This window comes from Piliocolobus tephrosceles, chromosome 10 (genome assembly GCF_002776525.5).
Source record: "Piliocolobus tephrosceles isolate RC106 chromosome 10, ASM277652v3, whole genome shotgun sequence".
NCBI lineage: Eukaryota > Metazoa > Chordata > Mammalia > Primates > Cercopithecidae > Piliocolobus > Piliocolobus tephrosceles.
Genome location: NC_045443.1, coordinates 89,947,904 through 89,962,116, shown reverse-complemented (window position 1 = coordinate 89,962,116; position 14,213 = coordinate 89,947,904). Strand labels below are relative to the sequence as shown.

The 14,213-nt window shown below is 43.2% G+C and overlaps 1 pseudogene; it reads left to right on the top strand.

Annotated features, from left to right (window-relative positions):
• Window positions 1–9,271: 9,271 nt before the first annotated feature.
• On the top strand, window positions 9,272–9,367 carry LOC111538899 (annotated as a pseudogene).
• Window positions 9,368–14,213: the final 4,846 nt, after the last annotated feature.

Genomic DNA, 14,213 nt, shown 5'->3' with positions numbered 1-14,213 from the left:
GGTAAGTGCGGTAGTGGCCAGCTTGGGATTTTCCAGCATAGCTGTCAGCATCAGAGACTGAGAGCAGAAGAAAGGGCAAGTTTTCACAGGCCCAGTGACAGGAGCACGGGAGTGAGTGATAATAACAGCTCCCGGCAGCCAGGCAGTAGCTAATCAGCACCAGAAAATCTGGCATGAGTAGCAGGGTCTCAGCTCCCTCACCATTACCTTCTACCCTTACACACACACACACACACACACACACATGTCTCCACTCTCTCTTCTGTTACAACTATTTATTGAGCAAAGGCTCTAAAATCAAAATGCCTGTTTAAGTTCTGGTTCCACCATGGAATGGCTGTGTGTCCTTGGAAGAATTCCTCAAACCCTCTGTAAGATGGGTTTGCTGACTAAGTAGGGCTCTCTAGCATCGCCGTGCTGTGAGCGGGAAGGGAAATCATGTGTAGGAGGTGTGGGCCAGAGCCTGGCCCATAATACATGCTCAACAAATAGGATGAATAGGAATGAAACTAAGAGACCAGTCTTAGAGTCAAAACTGGGCTCACACATGAGAATCAAGATGGCTCTCACAACAGAGATATAATGTGCAGCAATGGCAAGCCTTGGCTAGTTGTGGATCTCAGAGGCTGGAGTTGGTTACCTTGACATCTCTTCTGTCTGAATTGGGGTTCATTCTATAGATTGGCGTAGGGTTGGGCTTCAGGTGAGGATCAAGGAGAGGAATGCAGGATCTAGAGGCCTGGCAGGTACTCAGTCCCACGGGGGACAGGGATGTGACAGAACAGCATTCTGGGATGGTGGCAGGGGCTTCAACAGGGACAAAAACACATAGACAGGCTGGGGAGTCAGATGATAAAGGAAGTCAGATGATAAAGTGAGTGGGGTCACTGGAAGTTAAAAGCAGCCATCCAATCACCTCTAAGAAGCCCTGAGGTCAAATTCCAGAAAGTTGGAGGTTGGCTGAAAGTATAAGCAGGATTGAGTGAGGACTCTTGGGAAGTGGGGAGACTTGAGTAGAAAGCTGGCTGAGAAATAGATGGTGGTAGTGAGGGAGAAATTAAACACGCATAATTTGTGGAACAAGTTACAGAAGAGAAAGGAGGACAGGGATCAAGTGCTGACGTGGAGTTATTTGTGGAATGGAGGAATAATGATTCTTTGATCAGATTGGTAGTTCATGTTTGAGTGTAGATAGGTGGAGGAAGGTTGCAGGAGGAAGAAGATCTAGAGAAATGAAGAGGTGGAAAAGGGAGAAATGAGGAAAGCTTTCTCTGATGGCCTCAATCTCAGTGAAGAATGACACAAAGTCATTCTGGAAGGGGCAGGGGAGGTGCGAGGCAGAGGCCCGAGGAAAAGGTGTCAGATAGTGACCGTGGGGAATTTTTGAGGGAGCTGACTGGAGATGAATCACTCCATGGTCGTAATTTCTGCGTATCTGGAATGCACCTACTCCAGGCTCAAGCTCAAATGGAAACTGAAAGTCGCCCCAACTAATGGCCTGACATAGCAAAACCAAGCTCATCCTCCCCCACTCCAGCTCAAACAAATCACCTGCATTGCTTGTCCCCATTTCCTGCAGTAAGTTGTCCCCTTATCAGTCTTCTGTCAGTCTCACTCCCACTTCGCCCTAGACAGGGCTCTCAGAGGCTGCCCAGGCAACCTGGAGGCCTGTGACCTTTTCTTAGTCGCTTTTCTGGCCATCTTTGGAGAGTAAACACTTTTCTTTTTGAAATGTTCTTCTTCCTTTCCCTCTCTCCCTACATTTTATGTGACAGATCCCTTCTCATTTTGCAGGTTTCGTTTTAAAAGTTACCAACTTGGGCTTTCAGGAGACCCTAACAGAAGGTTCATTCCTGTCCTATGTTCTCACAGCATTCACCCCGTCTACCCCTCTGATATGTAAACAGGAAGAAATGGGCAATTGCTTTGCTCATTTTCTGGGTCGCAATTATCATGTAAGCTTCCTGAAGCCAAAATCTGCCCCAGAGGGTAGCATACAGTAGGTGCTTCATATATATTTGTAGAATGAATGAATGGGCAAATAAATGAATTAATTACCATTCATTACCCTTGTTCTTTTCCCATATCTCTTGTTGCTGTGTATCCTTCACTCGTGTCTCTTCCTCCCATGGGGAAATGTGCTTCCTCAGCTTTTTCCACACAGGAGTTATGGCCTCCATAGTCAACCTGGCTTCCCAGACCTAGAAGACTGGGACCATCTTCTCTCCATCTGAAAAAGACAATCTAATACAGCTTCACATTAAACATCCAAGTACAACCTCCATGCTGGTCAGTTCTGTTTCTTCACGGGCTCTCTTTCCTTTAGGCCCCTTTGGTGTCCTTTGTTGTCCTGTGTAATCATGCCATCCAATTTAATTCTTCCTTTTTCTGGCTGATCCATTTTAAGAAACTTCCTTCACTGATGCATGCATTATCTCTTCATGAATGGTTATTCTGATGGATGAAAAAAATTTCTTATAATTTCAAGTTAGTTCCTAGAATAAACTCTCCAGTTTCCTGACAAACACAAATATGGGGCATAATAAAGTCTAGAGAAAGGACCTTATCCAGAGGCCAGCTCTGAAAATTGCAATCATGAAACCCAAGGCAGGAAATAATCTTAGTGGTATCTGTCAAAGTGATGAGCACTAGGTATCAATGAAGTGGGTGGGTCATACCGCAGAGAATGGTCACTGCTCATGAGTCAGGTGCTTGCTTTCTGGAACTATTTCCCCCAGCCTCTCAGTAAGTGGATAAAAAAGCTTCCTAGAGAAACATCTGCTTAATAGTGTGGACTCTGGAGCTAACTGCATGTATTCAAATCCCAACATCACCCCTTACTAGTGGAGTGAGAGGAGTGACCTCAATTAAGGCATTTGATCCCTCTGTAGCTTAGTTTTCTTGTCTGTGAACTGGTGGTAATAATCGTACTTATATAATAGGGTGATTGTGGCTCTTAATGATTTAGGATATAAAGCATGTAGACATGCCCCTGGCAGATTGTAAGTGCTATCATAATTTATCTGTTAGTTATGGAGGCAGAGTCCAATCATAAAGCAGAGGACTGGCAAAAGTGAAACTGGGTACAAAGGCTCTGAGCTCCAGATAGTGTTGCACCTGGGGCAGGAGACTGGGGCTCTGTGAAGAGGAGTGTCTGAAATTGACACACCCAGAGATAGTTGTCTGGAGTACAGGGTCAAGGCCCTGAACATATGTATATTCTTAGAGCTAAGGTTCCCACTAATCTTTGCATGTATTCCCTGTGTGTATTGATAAGTTTCTACTTAGTTTCTTCCTTTATTTATTTTTATTTTTTGAGAGAGAGTCTTGCACTTTTACCCAGGCTGTACTGCAGCGGCACAATCTTGGCTGTCTGCAACCTCTACCTCCCAGGTTCAAGTGATTCTCCTGTCTCAGCTTCCTGAGTAGCTGGAATTGCAGGTGCCCGCCACCACACTAGGCCAATTTTTTTTTTTTTTTTTTTTTAAGTAGAGATAGGGTTTCACCATGTTGGTCAGGCTGGTTTCAAACTCCTGACCTCAAGTGATCCGCCTGCCTCGGGTTCTCAAAGTGTTAGGATTACAGGCGTGAGCCACCATGCCCAGCCTCCACATAGTTTCTGATGTGCATTCACTTTCATTCTCCCTCAGGGTTGGAGCCCTTCTTGGAGTCCTCATCCCACTGGCTGTCTACATCTTTTTTTATCAAGACCATACACATAAGGGTAACACATGAGCCTCCTAAGGGCTCTGACAGGGTAAAGAAGGAACTTGAGTTGGGACTGAAGTCTGAGCAATTCTATGGAGAAGTTAAAGATTATTTTTTTTTGCCATTTAAACTTTTCTCATGTCCTTTTGATTGCACATCTTTGTGTAATTAGGAAATCAGAAATTAGGGTTATTCTGGAACTCAGCCCACACCTACCTTTCTAGAATTTTTTTCCCATGACCATTATACGAGTACCTTAAATGTGTCTAAAACCAGTCTATTTGCCATCCCCCAAGCATACTTAAGAAAACTGTGGGCCGGGCGTGATGGCTCACGTGGGCAGATCATGAGGTCAGGAGATTGAGACCATCCTGGCTAACATGGCGAAACTCCGTCTCTATTTAAAAATACAAAAAATTAGCTGGACGAGGTGACGGGCACCTGTAGTCCCAGCTACTTGGGAGGCTGAGGCAGGAGAATGGCGTAAACCCGGGAGGCGGAGCTTGCGGTGAGCTGAGATCCAGCCACTGCACTCCAGCCTGGGCAACAGAGTGAGACTCAAAAAAAATTAAAAAAACCAAAAATTAGTCGGGCATGGTGGCGGGCGCCTGTAGTCCCAGCTACTCGGGAGCCTGAGGCAGGAGAATGGTAAGAACGTGGGAGGCAGAGCTTGCAGTGAGCTGAGATCGTGCCACTGCACTCTAGCCTGGGAGACAGAGACTCCGTCTCAAACAAAAACAAAAACATAAACAAAAAACCCTGGACTGTTTTTCTCCTGAACTTTTTGGCCATTCCTCTTCCTCTGCTCTCACATATCTCAAAGTGAGAGCTTAACTATCTCTGAAGCTTTCTTTTTCTTTCTTTCTTTTTTTTTTTTAAGACGGGGTCTTGCGCTGTCGCCCAGGCTGGAGTGCAGTGGCGCCATCTTGGTTCACTGCAAGCTCCGCCTCCCGGGTTCACACCATTCTCCTGCCTCAGCCTCCCAAGTAGCCCGCCACCACACCCGGCTAACTTTTTGTATTTTTAGTAGAGACGAGGTTTCGCCGTTTTTAGCCAGGATGGTCTTGATCTCCTGACCTCGTGATCTGCCCGCCTTGGCCTCCCAAAGTGCTGGGATTACAGGCATGAGGCACTGCGCCCAGCCTGAAGCTTTCTTGTAATATGTTAGAGTGCCTCCACGAACATGCCATTTTTGTTGTTGTTGTTTAGACCAGTGTTTCTCAAATATGCACACAAATCACCTACTGAATCGTGTTTGAATGCACATTACGATTCTGGGGGTCCTGTATAGGGCCCGACAATCTACATTTTGTGTCACTCCCAGCTAATGTTGATGCTATGGGTACTTGTGCCAATTCCATGACTTTCCTCAATTGATCCTATATCACAGTTATCCCTATGCCATTGCTCCAATTATGTCTTGAGCTAGTTGGTGATGGCATTAGTACATACATACATGTTTATATCCTCCCAAATGCCTGGCACATCTTCTCCCATATTGCTGGTACTCAGTAAATATTTGAGGAATTTGCAATAAATGCTTAAACGTTCTGTTTTGTATCAGAGTGGGCTTATAGAAAGAGCTTGTCTTCTCCCTTACCTCTCACCTCAACCCTGGACCCCATCTGTCACTAGAAGGATTCTCCTTCAGATTAAAATGTTAATGATTTGAAGTGTTACTCGTATCAATAATATTCACATAGAAAAAAAGATCACCTGAGAGGTCAGTATTCACACATGATACACCACAGTCTTTGCAATGCTTCTCTTGTTCCCCTGGGTAATTAATTTCATAGCATCTTGCTGAGAGGCTTAGCTCTCCTGGGTATATCTGAACCAAGGGAGATGTGCTCCTGCCACACAGTGCTATTTAGAAGTCTCACGGACTAAAAATTCTTTACTCTCTGGATATCAGAATTCTATAGATATTTGTAATTCTTTAGCTGCCTTGGCTTCTGAGTAAACCCTCACCCCATCTGGTAACCTAGAGGAGGTATTACTTTGCAGTACAGGCTTCACAATTTCCTGCTTGTCCTGGAACTTCAGTGGGCATGCTGATTTTAATCATCTCCGTGTCGCACATAGCATCACATGATGTGTTCAGTATTGGAAAAGGAAAAAAAAAATCCTTCCTAATCCTTCTTGGTGGAATTGCCATCTCTGTCCTCCCTGTGCTTCTCATGTAGCTTGTGCTGTGTTCTGCCGCAGTTGCTGCTTTTGAGACCTTGTAGTCATTGCACAACCAGCTCTCTATCCATGGCTCTTTGTCAGTTCATTCTGATACTGCTGGGAAGAGAGGGATGAATCAGTTCACTCTCCACAGAAGGCCACAGATTTTAATTTTCTTTATCATGTGAACTATGGCTTGCTGGAGAGATCTTTCTGGCACACCGGGGACCTCTTTCATCCAATTATCTTTCTGACCACTCAGCTCTCCAGCCTGTACTCCTCTCTGTGGTACGCGGCTCTGTTACAGTCTAAACATACAAAGAAACTGGATTCTCATGATGGGATTCTGAGACCTCTGACACTTAAGTAGTAAAGACATATTTGAACAGAGGAGTCTTCCCAGGCTCTTCAGCCTACTCCATGTAGCCAAGTGTTCCCTACACCTATGCCTAGGTTGCACCCTGACCAGATGAGGCCATCTGATTGAATGAATCATAATTTTGGGAGCTACTTTGTCAGAGTAGCCTCATGTAGAAACAACATTTCCAAATATAGTTTTTTCTCAGGTTACTTAGAGGCTCTCACCTGGAACCACAGACCTTTAGAACTACATGTGATACAGCGTGTAGGGTAGTTTGCAAATAGACTATTACAGAGTGAGACAGGGAGGCCTTTGGTGCACTCTTCTTTAGAGATCCCTTGCCCATCATCCCAATCCTCCTGTGTCAACCTTAGTTTTTATTCTGACTACTTCAGTAATTATTTACCCTCATACAAAACACATGCATCTTTGTGTTTGTGGATGAGTGGATCAATATTACACCTCATTCTCTTTTTGGGGGGTAGCATTAGGCTGTCACTCAGAGTCATTTGCAATGACCTGTCTTTAAAAATGACATGTTCAGGTTATGGGCAAAGGCTCATCTGAAACCCTAGAAATTGTAGGTGGAGACTATTTCAGAGGATGTTTGAGAGAGGCCACCCTGGGGTAATTATTAAAAGTCTGGAGCAATAGCTATCATGTAGGGTGTTTCAGAAATTAACTTAATGTGAGAACAGAGGTCACCTGATTGCTGAAGTGTAAGGACAGTTGGCATATGGGCCCAAATTTGGCTTCAATTTCCCTTCAAAGTTAATGAGTGTTGCAGGTGCTTATCTAATCACGGCATTTGGACCAGTATGTTTTGCACATTCAGGGCTTTGTAATGAGATGCAATGTTTATTTTCTGTACTCTTCCCCACAGACTGCAAAAATACCCTTTGCTCAACCCTGTCTAATCATTGCAAGTGTCAACAGTCAAAGCTAATGACAGAAGGTAGGTTTATGGGGCAGTAACCCTGCCTACTTGGCATAAAAGATCCATTCCCAGAAAAAAGGTTTAAGCAGTCATGTGAACTTCAGTCTAACTAAGGGAGCTTCAGTGGATTGGTGATTTTAAAATAATGATTCTTGGATCAGGTTGGTAGTTAATGTTTGAGTGTAGATAGATGGAGGAAGGTTGCAGTTGATGACTATTTAAGTGTATAGAACGTGAGTCTTAGCCTTGGCTTCTAAGTAACCCCTCACCCCATCTGGTAAGCCCTCACCCCATCTGATTAAGCATAAACCTCCTGTGTGTGTGTCTCCCCACCAAAACACTCAATGGTCAGGTTAAATTAAGTTTTATTTATTAAACATTTACCAAATGTCTGCTAAGTTCCAGGTTTTGTGTTACACCTTTGAGAGTCAAAGATAAAGAGGTACAAAATGGATCTTTTTTTTTTCTTTTCTTTTTTTTTTTTTTCCTTTTTGTGGAGAACGGGGTCTCGCTGTATTACCCAGGCAGGTCTCGAACTCCTGGGCTCAAGCTATCCTCCCGCCTCTGCCTCCCTGAGAGCTGGGATTACAGGCGTGAGCCACCGTGCCCGGTCTGCTTAACACTTGACTGTTGGATTCTGAATTCCTGCATCGTAGTTGGCCTTCAGCATGATTCACATACCTGGCTACTCAATGCAGGCTATTGCAGAGTTGGCTGCATAAGAATTATCTTGAGAACTTGTTAAATATACAGGTTTGGGGGCCACAATCCCAGATATTCTGGTGTAACATACCTGGAAAGAAATACAGGCATCAATAGATTTTTTTAAAAAAAGGTTCAGTGATACTTTTAAAAAAGGTATTTATTTGTATCTTTATTTCATCTCCTTGGTCAGCTTGAACTATCCAAGGTCATAAGAGTTGTACTAAAATACCCTTCTAATATTATAGTTTTGTTCAATTTCCTTATTTTTTTAAATAGCTTTTGCTTCACATATATTTTTAATATTTTTTAATTTTTTGCAATTTTCAAGTATATATTATACTATTATTAAATATAGTTACCATGACATAAAATAGATATCTTGAACTTACTCTTCTGTCTAGATAAAAATTTATATCCTTTGACCAACATCTCCCCAACCCCATCCCCACTTTCCTGAGCCTTTGGTAATCATCAGTTTACTCTCTACTTCTATGAAGTCAACGTTTTTAGATTCCACATATAAGTGAGAACATATGGTATTTGTTTTTTTGTGCCTAGCTTATTTCACTTAACGTAATGTCCTTCAAGCTCATCCATGTTGTTGAAAGTGACAGGGTTTTCTTATTTTTAAAGGCTGAATAGTATTCTGTTGTGCATTTTGATCACATTTCTTTATCCATTCATCTGCTGATGGACACTTAGGTTGATTCCATATCTTGGTATTATGTGTAAGCTTTTGTTAAATTAACCCTGAGTGCAAGGTAGAATTCTTCGTACAGTTTTTTTTTTTTTTTTTCCTGAGACAGAGTCTCACTCTATCACCCAGCCTGGAGTTCAGTGGCGTGATCTTGGTTCACTGCAACCTCTGCCTCCCAGGTTCAAGCAATTCTCCTGCCTCAGCCTCCTGAGTAGCTGGGACTGCAGGCGCATGCCACCACCCCTGGCTAATTTTATTTTATTTTATTTTGAGACATACTCCCACTCTGTCACCCAGGCTGGAGTGCAGTGGCAAGATCTCAGCTCATTGCAACGTCTGCCTCCCGGGTTCAAGTGATTCTCCTGCCTCAGCCTCCTGAGTAGCTGGGACTACAGGCATCTGCCACCATGCCTGGCTAATTGCTTTTGTATTTTGGGTAGAGATGGGATTTCACCATTTGACCGGGCTGGTCTTGAACTCTTGGCCTCAAGTGATCTACCCTCCTTGGCTTCCTAAAGTGCTGGGATTACAGGTATGAGCCACCGTGCCCAGATTCTTTGGACAGTATTTAAAAACAGCTGATACCAGGTCTCCACTCTATAGCAACTAAATCAGAAACTCTAGACATTGGGTCCTGGGCATTGACATTAAAAAAAAAAAAAAACCAAAGACATTAAAAAAAAAAAAAAACAAAATACTCCAAAGCATGATGATTGGGTTTTCATGCTAATGTGTGAAATGTGCCTCCCTTAAGCCTTGTTAAGACAAATAAAATTCTCCCCAGGTGATTCTAATATGAGTCGAGTTGAGACCCCTTGGAGTACGTGTTTGCTGTTGATGAGATAAAGCAAGGGGAACTGCTGTCTTCTGGGACCCAGCATGTGCTTTTTGACGATTTCTTCCATTTGAGTGGTTATTTCAAATTTTCAAGTGCATAAAATCTTGCAAGCCCGTGGAAGAGACCTTAGAGACTGGCTACACCAGGAGTCAGGAACCCTGTAAAGGGCTAGATAGTAAATATTTTAGGCTTTGTGGACCATATGTCATAACTACCTGGCAGCCATAGAGTGAGAGCGGCCATAGACAATATGTAAATGAATGGGCGTGGTGTGTTCCAGCAATTTTATTTACAAAACCAGTTGGGAGCTGAATTTTTACCCCTAGCTGTTGTTACTTGCTCACTCATGGTCTACACCAACACTCTGATCTCACCCATGAGGAAACTGCCGTCCACTGGGCGATGTCTGACTCAGATCTCAAGGCTAGGAAAGGGCAAACATGGGCTTGAAGTTCGGGTATTTCTACTTAAAACAAATAAACAAACAACCTCTCCTCTCCTAAATCTACAGTTGGTGAATAGTGTTCTTAAAAATTAAACCATTAAAAGGAGGGTCTTCTCATGTCTACCCTTTGTGTTTCCCTGACTTTATGGTGCTGTGATGTGCTGTGTACATGTTACCACTCTCTCCAGATTGTAAGCTCTTCCGTAGTAGAGCCTGGGCTTCCTTCAGTGCCACATTCCCACCAGTCTGGAGCAAAGCAGTGCCTATACCTGTTAGTGTGCTGAATATATTGCAGTCTGAGGATGTGGAGCTCAGTTTCACGTGTTTATTTCAAGACAACAGGGCTGACTGGGTCATCGATTTCCAGAAGTATCTTTTGTTAATATCTAGCCCACTTGCTTGTGTTCTTTATAACTTCAAATAATATTTATATAATGACAGAAAAAGTTTGGGGATTGTGGCAGTGGGGGAAAGCACAGATTAGATGTCTAATTACTTTTAAAAAGTTGACCTTCAAGTTTGGCCAAAAAACAAAAAACAAACAAAAAAAAAACAAACTGTAAGCAATCAAGTTTGAACAGGATTCTTTGCAATATTATTTTCTCTTCGCTTTTCTTCTGTGCAGGCTTGCAGCAAAGTATATATGCAATATGTTATTGTTGTCTGCCACAGTCAGAAACCTGCCCCCCCCACCCCCGTCTTCTGTGCAGTCTCTCCAGTTTGACCTTGAGAAGTACTGTTTACAGTTCAGTGAACCTGGGTATCTCCCTTCTTGCTTCAAGCTCAGCAAATGGACAAGAAAAACCTGCAGAACTCGTTCAGTAATTTCAAACTATAAACAAGCAATCCAGAGGGAATAAGGGAATGACTGCAATTAAAGTCTTCTCTCCCAAGGTTGTCAACACTCTAGGTTGAGCAGTGGCCTGAGAAAGTTGCTCATTTCCCAGGCAGGCTTGCTTAATGCAAGGTGCGGTGGGCTATTATCTAATGTACCTTGCTTTATCAGAACACACATTTCTCTCTGTGCCTCTGTCTCTCTGTCTCTCTCGGTCTCTCCCTCTCTCTCTCTCACACACACACACACACATATATCTTCCATATTCACATATAAACACACACAGTAGCTATTGTCTCAGGATGGATATAGTGGAAGATGGAATATTATGATCTTACAAGCGAAAAAAGGAGCTTTTAAAGGGCAATTCAGGCTGAGCACCGTGGCTCATGCCCGTAATCCCACCACTTTGGGAGGCTGAGGTAGGCGGATCACGGGGTCAGGAGAACGAGACCATCCTGGCTAACATGGTGAAATCCCATCTCTACTAAAAATACAAAAAAAATTAGCCGGGCATGGTGGCACTTGCCTATAATCCCAGCTACATGGAAGGCTAAAGTCTTGGGAGGCTTGAAGTTCAGGTATTTCGACTTAAATCACTTGAATCCAGGAGGTGGAGGTTGCAGTGAGCACACCAGCCTGGGTGACAGAGCAAGACTCCGTTTTTTTTAAAAAAAAGGCAATTCAATCTGAGGGAAAGTGGCTCAAATGCTTGGGAAGTAAATAGAAAGGACAATTTAGTTAACGAATACAAGGTGTGGCTGTAATGTCATAGGTTATCATTTTCATATAGCACAGAGCTACATGATTTCATTTATAAATTTTGTACTATGATTCTTTTGGAGATACAAAAGAAATAGACAACTTGGTTTCTGCCTTCTAGTATTTGGCAATTATTTGAGGATAAAGGACAATGAATATGTATGTTATTGAAGGAATGGATAATGTACATATTTAAGGAAATGATGAAGACCCCAGATGAATGGAACAGATAACATCTTTTTTTTTTTTTTTTTTTTTTTGAGACGGAGTTTGACTCTGTTGCCCAGGCTGGAATGCAGTGGCTTGATCACTGCAAGCTCTGCCTCCCGGGTTCACACCATTCTCCTGCCTCAGCCTCCCAATAACATATTGCTCCTCAAATAATTGCCAAATACTAGAAGACAGAAACCATGTTGTCTATTTCTTTTGTAGGACACTTTGAGGCCTGGCTCACCAGACTGCATATCACGAGTGAGCACTTGGAAGTTCTAATCTGAGTGATATGGATGACATTTTCTCTGTGCTTTTGAATATCTAGTTTCTCATCTATAACACGATCTTTGAAGCTATACAAGGAGAAAATCAATGTCACCTGACCACCATCTTTCGCCCTTGAAAGGCATAAAATTCTAAGTAAGAATACTACATATCATGCTGTGTATTTTACTGCTGCATGCTAAGCCTTTACCAAATATTTTTAAAGGAAAAGAATAGTAAATTAGGATAGGAGCACTCAAAGGAATCCATAAGATGTCCCCTTAAAGAAAGGATTTATGGATGAGGAAACAAAAGCCCAGGTGGCCGCCATGATATACTCATGGTCACACAGAGGAGGAAGTCTTCTGAAGCAAACTCAAGGGCGCTTTGTACGTCATACTAATCCTACTTGTTGATTTATAAAAGTATTAGCTACTTTATTTTCTCCTTAATTAGGACAGAGAGTAATTATCATTATTGAGTCCAGAAAGAATTATGCCAATGTTCCAAGATTATGCATGGAACATTTGTTATGCAAAGTGCTGCCCTTCATACATAGAGAGGCCCCATAGGCTATGGCCTCCTCCCTGGGACTGCCAATGTGTCTGAATTGCTGGGAACATCTCCCCCAGGCCTATGAACATGAGCTGCTCCTTTGATGGGACTTTGATGGCCATTTGATGGCCATGAAATATCATTTAGGAGAGGGGTTAATGCCTTTTTTGTTGTTGATCTTTCACCTTCAGGGAGCATGAGCCTGAGAGATCTGCTTTCATGCCATATTCACAGAAAGATTTTGCTCAGCCTGAGCCAGGCGGTTGCTGACTGCCAAGGCCAGCGTGTGCCGACTGCTGCTGTGTTTCCCAGCGCTGCCAGCAGGATCTTATTCTTTCTATCTGCACCTCCCAAGCAATTCTTCCGGGGCAGCTTTGTCTGTGCTCCTCTGCCAGGCTGAAGGGCTGGTGCTTAGGGATGCATGCATCCCGCCCTTTGCCCTCATGTCTGAGCTGTTCGAATCTGATTTCCAGGGCAATTGCAGTTTGGCAGCTCCCTGGGGCATCCTCTTGAGCGGCTGCTCTGCTGTTACTGTTTGGGAGGCCTTGGAAACTCCCCTGGGAAGTTTGTCAGATGGTCTGATGAGAATAGCAGGAGCCTGTTTTCCATAGTCAAATTGTCATTTTCAACATCGTTTTTGTTGTTGAGTTTCCCTTTTTTAAAAATAAAAGAGTAAAACAGACATACTCTTTTCTAAACAAGTGTAGACTTTTACCATGAGGGCTGGAAGGGGCCTCACTGAGTAAATACCTCTTCTCCCACCCTCATGTGATGGCTTCTTTGTTTTGAACCTGGGTGTGCCCAAGTGGTTTTACAACCTCCCTTGGATATCAACAGTCCTTATCCTCTCACCATCTGACCTCCCTTCCTGCTTCTGATCCTCAGAGGGTGCCCAGACAGTGCTCCCAAGAATGAGTTGAGGTTCTGAAGGTATGTGGGCACCTAAAGATCCTAAGCTGTCAAAATGACTGCTGTCCAGGAGAAACTGACCAGGCCTAAGATTCAGTCTAGGGAAACCTGACGCAATAACCTTTAGCAAGTACTAAGCATTTTGCTGTGTATCAGGCCTGGAGATCAGCCATTTACATGACTGATTTTCATACATTCCAAGAAATAGTTTCTTTCATTAATTCCATTTTACAGATGAGACTACTGAGGCTCTGAAAGGCTAAATGACTTGGCTGAAGCCACATACTTAGTGGCAGAGACAGAACTCGGTCTCCAAGTGCAGATTTAGTTCTGGGGTCTGGAGACCATTGACAGACTTGGAAATAAACTGTGTCTTGATATAAATAAAGCACAGATAGGGGTGTGTTCAGTTCTTGGACACATTCCTTTCGAACTCCAAAGGACAAGGGGTAAACCTCATGACTTTGATAGGAAACAGAAGACAGGTTGTGAGGTTTCTTGGGTAATTCTGGGTATTTGGACACCTGTTCAGTTATTCTTGGATTCTGTGGTGGGGGTGGGGGAAACATGGGGAGGCTGAGGTCATTATTGCAAAAACCATTTCCTGAGCGCTTGACTTCAGGAAATGCTGTAGCATTAAAAATACCCATTGTGTGGGAGTGATAGAAGCATGACTCACGTTTAGCAATTGTGTCCATAGGTCACAAAGGATTTGGGGAACACAGGGGATATTCACACAAGATTGTGTCTGTGGGTGGTTCATTATGAAATTTTTAGTAGGTTGAGAAGCATGGTCGCATTTCAAAAGGAGTGAC